This window comes from Kogia breviceps, chromosome 4, assembly GCF_026419965.1.
Source record: "Kogia breviceps isolate mKogBre1 chromosome 4, mKogBre1 haplotype 1, whole genome shotgun sequence".
Classification (NCBI taxonomy): domain Eukaryota; kingdom Metazoa; phylum Chordata; class Mammalia; order Artiodactyla; family Physeteridae; genus Kogia; species Kogia breviceps.
Genome location: NC_081313.1, coordinates 113,827,359 through 113,838,708, shown reverse-complemented (window position 1 = coordinate 113,838,708; position 11,350 = coordinate 113,827,359).

Here is an 11,350-nt window from a genome sequence, read left to right as displayed (position 1 = left end):
TATATCTGATAAAGGACTTGTATTCCAAATGTACAAAAGACTCTGAAAACTCAACAGTAAGAAAATAAACAACCAAATTAAAAAGTAGGCAAATATTAGAACACCAAAGATTTACAAATAACAAATAAGCATAATAAAATATGTTTAGGGACTTCCCTAGAGGCGCGGCGCAGTAGTTAAGAATACGCCTGCCAATGCAGGGGACGTGGGGTCAAGCCCTGGTCTGGAAAGATCCCACATGCCATGGAGCAACTAAGCCCATGTGCCACAACTACTGAGCCTGTGCTCTAGACCCCATGAGCCACAACTACTGAGCCCACGCACCACAACTACTGAAGCTCGTGTGCATAGAGCCCATGCTCCACAACAAGAGAAGACACCGCAATGAGAGGCCAGGACACTGTGCAACGAAGAGTAGCCCCCCACTTGCTGCAGCTAGAAAAAGCCCACATGCAGCAACGAAGACCCAACGCAGCCAAAAATAAATAAACTAATAAAGTAAAAAGAACACAAAAGAGCTTTAAGTTTAAAAACAGGAAAAGAAACGAAAATATGTTTAACATCATATGTCATTAGGGAACTGAATATTAAAGCAACAGTAAGATTCCACTATACACCTATTAGAGTGGCACAAATAAAAACTAACATTAAATTAAATTTTTAAAGCCTGACAATACTGATGGCTACTGAAGACATGGAATAAAAGGAACTCTCAATCATTACCGGTGAGAAATGAAAGTGGCAAAGCACTTTAGAAAACAGCACAGCAGTTACTTACGAAGCTAGCTATAGTTACCATACAATCCAGCAATTATACTTTGAAGTATTTACCAAATTAGAAACTTATATCCACACAAAAGCTACACATGAATGTTTTTAATAGCTTTATTAATAATCACCCCAAGATGGAAGCAACCAAAATGTCCTTCAGAGGTAAACAAACTGGTACATCCATACAATAGAGTATTATTCAACAATTTTAAAAAATGAGGGTACAGGAAACCTTCAAGAAGGTGGAGTAGTTAGATGTGGAGATCACCTTCCTCCCCACAAATACATCAGAAATACATCTACATGTGGAACAACTCCTACAGAACGCCTACTGAACACTGGCAGAAGACCTCAGACTTCCCAAAAGGCAAGAAACTCCCCACATACCTGGGTCCAGACTTTTTGCCAGACTACCTCCCGGCTAGCTGTGGTGCACCAACCCCCTTCAGGCTGTGATATTATCCACCAATGATAATAAAGGCTGAATATTAAACAAAGATAAACAAAACCAAAACCAAATTAGATGCAGAAAGCAAACCCCAAGTCTACCGTTGCTCCCAAAGTCCACCACCTCAATTTTGGGATGATTCGTCATCTATTCAGGTATTCCAGAGATGCAGGGTACAACAAGTTGATTGCGGAGATTTAATTCGCTGCTCCTGTGGCTGCTGGGAGAAATTTCCCTTTCTCTTCTTTGTTCGCACAAATCCTGGGGTTCAGCTTTGGTTTTGGCTCCGCCTCTGCATGTAGGTTGCCTGAAGGCATCTGTTCTTTGCTCAGACAGGACGGGGTTAAAGTAGCAGCTGATTAGGGGGCTCTGGCTCACTCAGGCCGGTGGTGCCAGGGGTACAGACGCAGGGCAAGCCTGCGGCAGCAGAGATCAACATGACTTTGCAGTGCAAAAGAAAAAAGAAAAAACAAAGACAAAAGAATAGGAATGGGACCTGCCCCTCTGGGAGGGAGCTATGAAGGACGAAAAGTTTCCACACACTAGGGAGCCACTTCACTGGCGGAGATAGGGGGTGGGTGGGAGGGAAGCTTAAGAGCCATGGAGGAGAGAGCAACAAGAGGGGTGCAGAGAGCAAAGCAAAGAGATTCCCACACAGAGGATCAGTGCCGACCAGCACTCACCAGCCCAACAGGCTTGTCTGCTCACCCTCTGGGGCAGGTGAGGACAGGAAGTTGAGGCTCAGGCTTCGGATGTCAGATCCCAGGGAGAGGACTGGGGTTGGCTGCATGAACACAGCCTGAAGGGGGCTAGTGCACCACCGCTAGCCGGGAGGGAGTCCGGTAAAAAGTCTGGACCTGCCTAAGAGACAACAGACCATTGTTTCAGGGTGCGCAAGGAGAGGGGATTCAGAGCACCGACTAAACGAGCTCCAGAGATGGGTGTGAGCTGTGGCTATCAGCGCAGACAACAGAGACGGGAATGAAACGCTAAGGCCACCACTGTAGCCGCCAAGAAGCCTGTGTGCAAGCACAGGTCACTATGCACACCTCCCCTCCCAGGAGCCTGTGCAGCCCGCCACTGCCAAGGTCCCGTGATCCAGGGACAACTTCCCCAGGAGAACACACGGCATACCTCAGGCTGTTGTAAAATCACACCTGCCTCTGGCACCACAGGCTCGCCCCGCGTTCTGTACTCCTGGCACCACAGGTCTGAGTGAGCCAGAGCCCCCTAATTAGCTGCTACTTTAACCCCGTCCTGTCTGAGCAAAGAACAGATGCCTTCAGGCAACCTACATGCAGAGGCGGAGCCAAAACCAAAGCTGAACCCCAGGATTTGTGCGAACAAAGAAGAGAAAGGGAAATTTCTCCCAGCAGCCACAGGAGCAGCGGATTAAATCTCTGCAATCAACTTGATGTACCCTGCATCTCTGGAATACCTGAATAGATGACGAATCATCCCAAAATTGAGGTGGTGGACTTTGGGAGCAACGGTAGACTTGGGGTTTGCTTTCTGCATCTAATTTGGTTTTGGTTTTGTTTATCTTTGTTTAGAATTTAGCCTTTATTATCATCGGTGGATTCATTCATTGATATCGTTGCTCATTTCCTTTTTTTAAAAAACATATATAGATATATCTATTTTTTTGCTTTTTCTCTTTTTGTGACTGTGTATGTGTATGCTTCTTCGTGTGATTTTGCCTGTATAGCTTTGCTTTTACCATTTGTCCTAGGGTTCTGTCTGTCCTTTTTTTTTTTGGTTTGTTTTTGTATTTTTTAGTATAGTTTTTAGTACTGGCTATAACTGGTGGATTTGTCTTTTGGTTTGGATGCTCTCTTCTTTCTTTTTCTTTTTTACTTTTTAATTTTTTTCATTTTGAATTTTTTTTAAATTTTAATAACTTCATTTTATTTCATTTACTTTTTTCTTTCATTGGTTCTTTCATTTTTTCTCCCTTCCATTCTGAGCCACGTGGCTGACAGGGTCTTGGTGCTCCAGACACGCATCAGGCTTGTGCCTCTTAGGTGGAAGAGCCGAGTTCAGGATTTTGGTCCAGCAGAGACCTCCCGACTACATGTAATATCAAACAGCAAAAGCTCTCTCAGAGATCTCCATCTCAACACTAAGACCCAGCTCTACTCAATGACCAGCACGCTATACTGCTGGACACCCTATGCCAAACAACTAGCAAGACAGGAACACAACCCCACCCATTAGCAGAGAGGTTGCCTAAAATCATTATAAAGTCACAGACACTGCAAAACCCACCACTGAACGTGGTCCTGCCCACGAGAAAGACAAGATCCAGCCTCATCCATCAGAACACAGGCACCAATCACCTCCACCAGGAAGCCTACACAACAGATGGAACCAACCTTAGCCACTGGAGGGAGACACCAAAACAACAGGAACTACAAACCTGCAGCCTACAAAAAGGAGACCCCAAACACAGGAAGTTAAGCAAAATGAGAGGACAGAAAAACACACAGCAGATGAAGGAGCAATGCAAAAACCCAACAGACCAAACAAATGAAGAGAAAATAGGCTGTCTACCTGAAAAAGGATTCAGAGTAATGATAGTAAATATGATCCAAAATCTTGGAAATAGAATGGAGAAAACACAAGAAATGTTTAACAAGGACCTAGAAGAACTAAAGAGCAAACAAGCAATGATGAACAACACAATATATGAAATTAAAAATTCTCTAAAAGGAATCAATAGCAGCATAACTAAGGCAGAAAAACAGATAAGTGACCTGCAAGATAAAATAATGGAAATAACTACCGCAGAGCAAAATAAAGAAAAAAAAAAAAAAAAGAAAAGAATTGAGGGCAGTTATGGAGACCTCTGGGACAACATTAAACGCACCAACATTCAAATTATAGGGGTCACAGAAAAAGAAAAGAAAAAGAAAGGGAATGAGAAAATATTTGAAGAGATTATAGTTGAAAATTTCCCTAACATGGGAAAGGAAATAGTCAATCAACTCCAGGAAGTATATAGAGTCCCATATAGGATAAATTCAAGGAGAAACATGCCAAGACACATATTAATTAAACTATCAAAATTTAAATACAAAGGAAAAATATTAAAAGCAGCAAGGGAAAAACAACAAATAACATACAAGGGAATCCCCACAAGGTTAACAGTTGATCTTTCAGCAGAAACCCTGCAAGCCAGAAGGTAGTGGCAGGACATATTTAAAGTGATGAAAGGGAAATACCTACAACCAAGATTACCCTACCCAGCAAGGATCTCATTCTGATTCGATGGAGAAATTCAACCCTTACAGACAAGCAAAAGCTAAGAGAATTCAGCACCATGAAACCAGCTTTACAACAAAGGCTAAAGGAACTTCTCTAGGCAGTAAACACAAGACAAGGAAAAGACCTACAATAACAAACCCAAAACAATTTTTTAAATGGTAATAGGAACATACATATCAAGAATTACCTTAAATATAAATGGATTAAATGCTCCAACCAAAAGACATAGAATGGCTGAATGGATACAAAAATAAGACCCATATATATGCTGTCTATAAGAAACCTACTTCCAACCTAGGGACACATACAGACTGAAAGTGAGGGGAGGGAAAAAGATATTCCATGCAAATGGAAATCAAAAGAAAGCTGGAGTAACAATTTTCATATCAGACAAAATAGACTTTAAAATAAAGACTCTTACAAGAGACAAAGAAGGACACTACATAATGATCAAGGGATCAGTCCAAGAAGAAGATATAACAATTGTAAATATTTATATACCCAACATAGGAGGACCTTAATACAGAAGGCAAATGCTAACAGCCATAAAAGGGGAAGTCGACAGTAACATAATCATAGTAGGGGACTTTAACACCCCACTTTCACCAATGGACACATCATCCAAAAAGAAACTAAATAAGGAAACACAAGCTTTTAATGATATATTAGATAAGATGCACTTAATTGATATTTATAGGACATTCCATCCAGGAACAACAGAATACACTTTCTTCTCAGGTGCTCATGGAACATTCACCAGGATAGATCTCTTGGGTCACAAATCAGGCCTTGGTAAATTTAAGAAAATTAAAATTGTATCAAGTATATTTTCTGACCAAAACGCTATGAGATTAGATATCAATTACAGGAAAAAAATTTGTAAAAAATAGAAACACATAGAGGCTAAACAATACACTACTTAATAACCAAGAGATCACTGAAGAAATCAAAGAGGAAATCAAAAACTACCTAGAAACAAATGACAATGAAACAATGACGGCCCAAAACCTATGCGATGCTGCAAAAGCAGTTCTAAGAGGGAAGTTTATAGCAATACAATCCTACCTTAAACACAAGAAACATCTCAAATAAACTACCTAAACTTACACCTAAAGCAATTAGAGAAAAAAGAACAAAAAGTCCCCAAAGTTAGCAGAAGGAAAGAAATCATAAAGATCAGAGCAGAAATAAATGAAAAAGAAATGAAGGAAACAATAGCAAAGATCAATAAAACTAAAAGCTGGTTCTTTGAGAAGATAAACCAAATTGATAAACCATTAGCCAGACTCATCAAGAGAAAAGGGGAGAAGACTCAAATCAGTAGAATTAAAAATGAAAAAGGAGAATTAACAACTGACACAGCAGAAATACACAGGAACATGAGAGATTTCTACAAGCAACTATATGCCAATAAAATGGACAACCTGGAAGAAATGGACAAATTCTTAGAAAGGAGAACATTCCAAGACAAAACCAGGAAGAGATAGAAAATATAAACAGACCAATCACAAGCACTGACATTGAAACTGTGATTAAAAATCTTCCAAGAAACAAAGGCCCAGGACCAAATGGCTTCACAGGCGAATTCCATCAAACATATAAAGAAGAGCTAACACCTATCCTTCTCAAACTCTTCCAAAATATAGCAGAGGGAGGAACACAGCCAACTCATTCTACGAGGCCACCATCAACGTGATACCAAAACCAGACAAAGATGTCACAAAGAAAGAACACAACAGGCCAATATCACTGATGAAAATACATGCAAAAATCCTCAACAAAATACTAGCAAACAGAATCCACCAGCACATTAAAAGGATCATACACCATGATCAAGTGGGGTTTATCCCAGGAATGCAAGGATTCTTCAATATACACAAATCAAACAATGTGATACACCATATTAACAAACTAAAGGATAAAAACCATATGATCATCTCAATAGATGCAGAGAAATCTTTCAACAAAATTCAACACCCATTTATGATAAAAAAAAAAACCCTCCAGAAAGTAGGCTTAGAGGGAACTTTCCTCAACATAATAAAGGCCATATATGACAAACCCACAGCCAGCATCATTCTCAATGGGGAAAAACTGAAACTATTTCCACTAAGATCAGGAACAAGACAAGGTTGCCCACTCTCACCACTATTATTCAACATAGTTTTGGAAGTTTTAGTCACAGCAATCAGAGAAAAACAAGAAATAAAAGGACTCCAAATTGGAACAGAAGAATAAAACTGTCACTGTTTGCAGATGACATGATACTATACATACAGAATCCTAAAGATGCTACCAGAAAACTACAAGAGCTAATCAATGAATTTGGCTAAGTAGCAGGATACAAAATTAATGTACAGAAATCTCTTGCATTCCTATACACTAATAATGAAAAATCTGAAAGAGAAATTAAGGAAACACTCCCATTTACCACTGCAACAAAAAGAACAAAATAACTAGGAATAAACCTACCTAAAGAGACCTAAGACCTGTATGCAGAAAACTATAAGACACTGATGAAAGAAATTAAAGATGATAGAAACAGATGGAGTGATATCCAACAGGTTCTTGGATTGGAAGAATCAACATTGTGAAAATGACTCTACTGCCCAAAGCAATCTACAGATTCAATGCAATCCCTATCAAACTACCACTGGCATTTTTCACAGAACTAGAACAAAAAATTTCACAATTGGTGTGGAAATGCAAAAGACCCCAAATAGCCAAAGCAATCGAGAAAGAAAAACGGGGCTGGAGGAATCAGGCTCCCTGACTTCAGACTATACTACAAAGCTGCAGTAATCAAGACAGTATGGTACTGGCACAAAAACAGAAATATAGATCAAAGGAACAGGATAGAAAGCCCAGAGATAAACCCACGCACATATGGTCACCTTATCTTTGACAAAGCAGGCAAGAATAGATAATGAAGACAGCCTCTTCAATAAGTGGTGCTGGGAAAACTGGACAGCTACATGTAAAAGAATGAAATCAGAATGCTCCCTAACACCATACACAAAAATAAACTCAAAATGGATTAAAGACCTAAATGTAAGGCCAGACACAAACTCTTAGAGGAAAACAGGAAGAACACTCCATGACATAAATCACTGCAAGATCCTTTTTGACCCATCTCCTAGAGAAATAGAAATAAAAACAAAAATAAACAAATGGGATCTAATGAAACTTAAAAGCTTTTGCACAGCAAAGGAAACCATAAACAAGATGAAAAGACAACCCTCAGAATGGGAGCAAATACTTGCAAATGAAGCAACTGACAAAGGATTAATCTCCAAAATTTACAAGCAGCTCATGCAGCTCAATAATAAGAAAACAAACAACCCAATTCAAAAAATGGGCAGAAGACCTAAATAGACATTTCTCCAAAGAAGATATACAGATTGCCAACAAACACATGAAATGGTGCTCAACAACGCTAATCATTAGAGAAATGCAAATCAAAACTACAATGAGGTATCACTGCACACCGGTCAGAAGGGGCATCATGAAAAAAATCTACAAACCGGATAGCTAGTGGGAAGCAGCCACATGGCACAGGGAGATTAGCTCAGTGTTTTGTGACCACCTAGAGAGGTGCGATAGGGAGGGTGGGAGGGAGGGAGACGCAAGAAGGAAGAGATACAGGAACATATGTATACGTATAACTGATTCCCTTTGTTGTAAAGCAGAAACTAACACACCATTGTAAAACAGTTATACTCCAATAAAGATGTTTAAAAAAATCTACAAACCTTAAATGCTGGAGAAGGTGTGGAGAAAAGGGAACCCTCTTGCACTGTTGGTGGGAATGTAAATTGATACAGCCACTATGGAGAAGAGGTTCCTTAAAAAACGAAAAATAGAACTACCATATGACACAGCAATCCCACTACTGTGCATATACCCTGAGAAAACTATAATTCAAAAAGAGTCATGTACCAAAATGTTCACTGCAGCTCTATTTACAATAGCCAGGATATGGAAGCAACCTAAGTGTCCAACAACAGATGAATGGATAAAGAAGATGTGGCGTGTACATACAATGGAATATTACTCAGCCGTAAAAAAAAAAAAACCAAAATTGATTTATTTGTAGTAGGTGGATGGACCTAGAGTATGTGATACAGAGTGAAGCACATCAGAAAGAAAAACAAACACCGTACACTAACACATATATATGGAATCTAAAAAAAAAAAAAAAAGGTTCTGAAGAACCTAGGGGCAGGACAGGAATAAAGGTGCAGATGTAGATAATGGACCAGTGGACATGGGGAGCAGGAAGGGTAAGCTGGGATGAAGTGAGAGAGTGGCATGGACATATATACACTACCAAATATAAAACAGATAGCTAGTGGGAAACAGCCACATAGCACAGGAAGATCAGCTCGGTGCTTCGTGACCACGTAGAGGGGCAGGATAGGGAGGGTGTGAGGGAGATGCAAGAGGGAGGAGACATGGGGATATATGTATATGTATAGCTGATTCACTTTGTTATAAAGCAGAAACTAAATCACCATTGTAAAGCAATTATACTCCAATAAAGATGTTAAAAAATAATAATAAATAAATAAATTTAAAATTGAGGGTAACTCTCAGGCTCCCCCAGCTGGAAAGTCTGGGAAACTAAGAGTTGCCCTAAGCCACTACTCTCCTGACCACCCAAGCAAAGGAATTGAGACACAGACCTACCACGGTGGCTCTTGGGCCCCATCTGACCAGAAAGACTAGTGAGAACTCCTAGAAGCTGTGCAGCCCAGTGTCACTCAAGTAGAGTTGGTAGCCTACAGACTTCAGAGCAAAGCCAGTGGACTATAGGTCCACTGACCGGGAAAATTAGGACATGGGTCCACTTGACAACAAACAAAGAGCTTTACCAGCTTTAGAGCTGCTTCCCCCACTGCACCCAGGAAGGGAAACTAATTTCTAGCCCCAGCCATTTCTGAATATCTCATCCAACTGTCTGACCAGGGAACCTAACCAGAGCACACCAGAAGCTGCATAGCCCATGGAACAGCCCTGCTTATAGTGGCACTTGAACAGAGAGCATAGCTCATGGCTTCCCCAAACTGTGGAGCAAAACCAGTGACCTCACCTGACCAGGGAATTCAGTGCACACTCTTGCCCAATTCAGGTCCCCAAGCAATGACCTGTAGAGGCCCTGGGTTCTGTCCTGATGCCCCACCAGGGCAAGGAATCTAATTCATAGCCCCACCTACTAATGAATATAGTATGCAATTCTAACCATGTGTTAAGTCTCACCAAAGAATCCATGCAACCAGAGCCCATCTTACAGCCTCACTTCAGAAGGAACCCAAGCCAGATGTCATATCCAGCTACTATCAGCCATGGCATACTCCCTGCCACCCCCAATCTCAGAGTTCTGTTGCCTTGACCAAAAATATACCAAAATAGCAGGCCTCACCTACCCAAGGACTTAACAGGAGACACATCCAGAAACCCAAACTAAGTGTACTGCTGAAAATCTGTCTCTTCTAAAGCAAACCTGTAAAGTCTCGAAGAGGAAGAAACACAATTATTCAAATGTGCACGTATCAATATAAGAAACCAATGATCACAAAAAAACAGGTAAATATGACAATATCAAAGGAAACCAATAAAACTCTAATAACTGATCACAAAAATAATGGAGCTCTATGAACTGTAAGACAATAAATTCAGAATAATCCTCTTAAAGAAGTTTAATGAACTACAAGCACACACAAACAACTAAACAAAATTTGGAGACTAATGCATGAACAAAATGAAATGTTCAACAGTACAACACAAATCATCAAAAAACAAAGCAAAACAAAACCCTTAGAGAAATCCTAGAGTTGAAAAATACAATGAATGAACTGAAAAATTCAATAGAGTTTCAAAAGTAAACTCAATCATGCAGAAAAAAGAATCAGTGACCTAGAAGATAGGATATTAGAAATTACCAGTAAGAAGGAAAGAAAAGAATGAAAAAGAGTGATGAAAGCCTACCAGATTCATGGGACACAATGAAAAGAAAATATCTGCATTATTGGAATTACAGAAGTAGAAGAGAAAGAGAAAGGCATAAAAAGTATACTCAAAGTGATAATGCCTGAAAACTTCCTGAACCTGGAAAAAGAAATAAACATCCAGATTCATAAAAAGAATATAAATAAAGAATCCTAAATACGTTAAACTTGAATAGGACTACACCAAGACACATTATAATAAAACTGTCAAAAGTCAAGGAGAAAGAAAGTATTTTAAAAGCAGCAAGAAAAAAACAGAATTTTCATACTGGGGAACACCTATAAAACAACTGGTGGATTCTTCAAGAGAAATATGTTAAGCCAGGAGAGAATGGGATGACATATACAAAATCTTGAAAGAAAACAAGCGTCTACCAAGAATACTATACGTGGCAAAGCTGATCTTCAGAAATGAAGGCAAAATAAAGACTTTCCCAAACAAATATACAAAATAGCTCAAGGAGTTCATATCCTCTAAACCTGCCTTACAAGAAATGCTGAAGGGAATTCTTTAAGTGGAAGTAGAAAGACATTAATTAACATCATAAAAACATAAAAAGGTAGTGTAAAACTCACTGGCAAATATACAGTCAAAGTTAGAGTTTATAACTTGGTAATGGTGATGCATAATTTGCCTACAACTTTAAACGTTTTTAAAAAAATGAACATAGTAAAAATAACCATAACTACAATAATCTGTTAATAATTACACAATATAAAAGTATGTAAATTTTAACAGCAATAACCTAAGATGTGAGGGGGAGGAGAAGTAAAAGTGTGAGGTTTGGGAATTCTATTAAAGTTAAGTTGGTATCAGCTTAAAATAGGGTGCTATAATTTTAAGATATTTTATGTA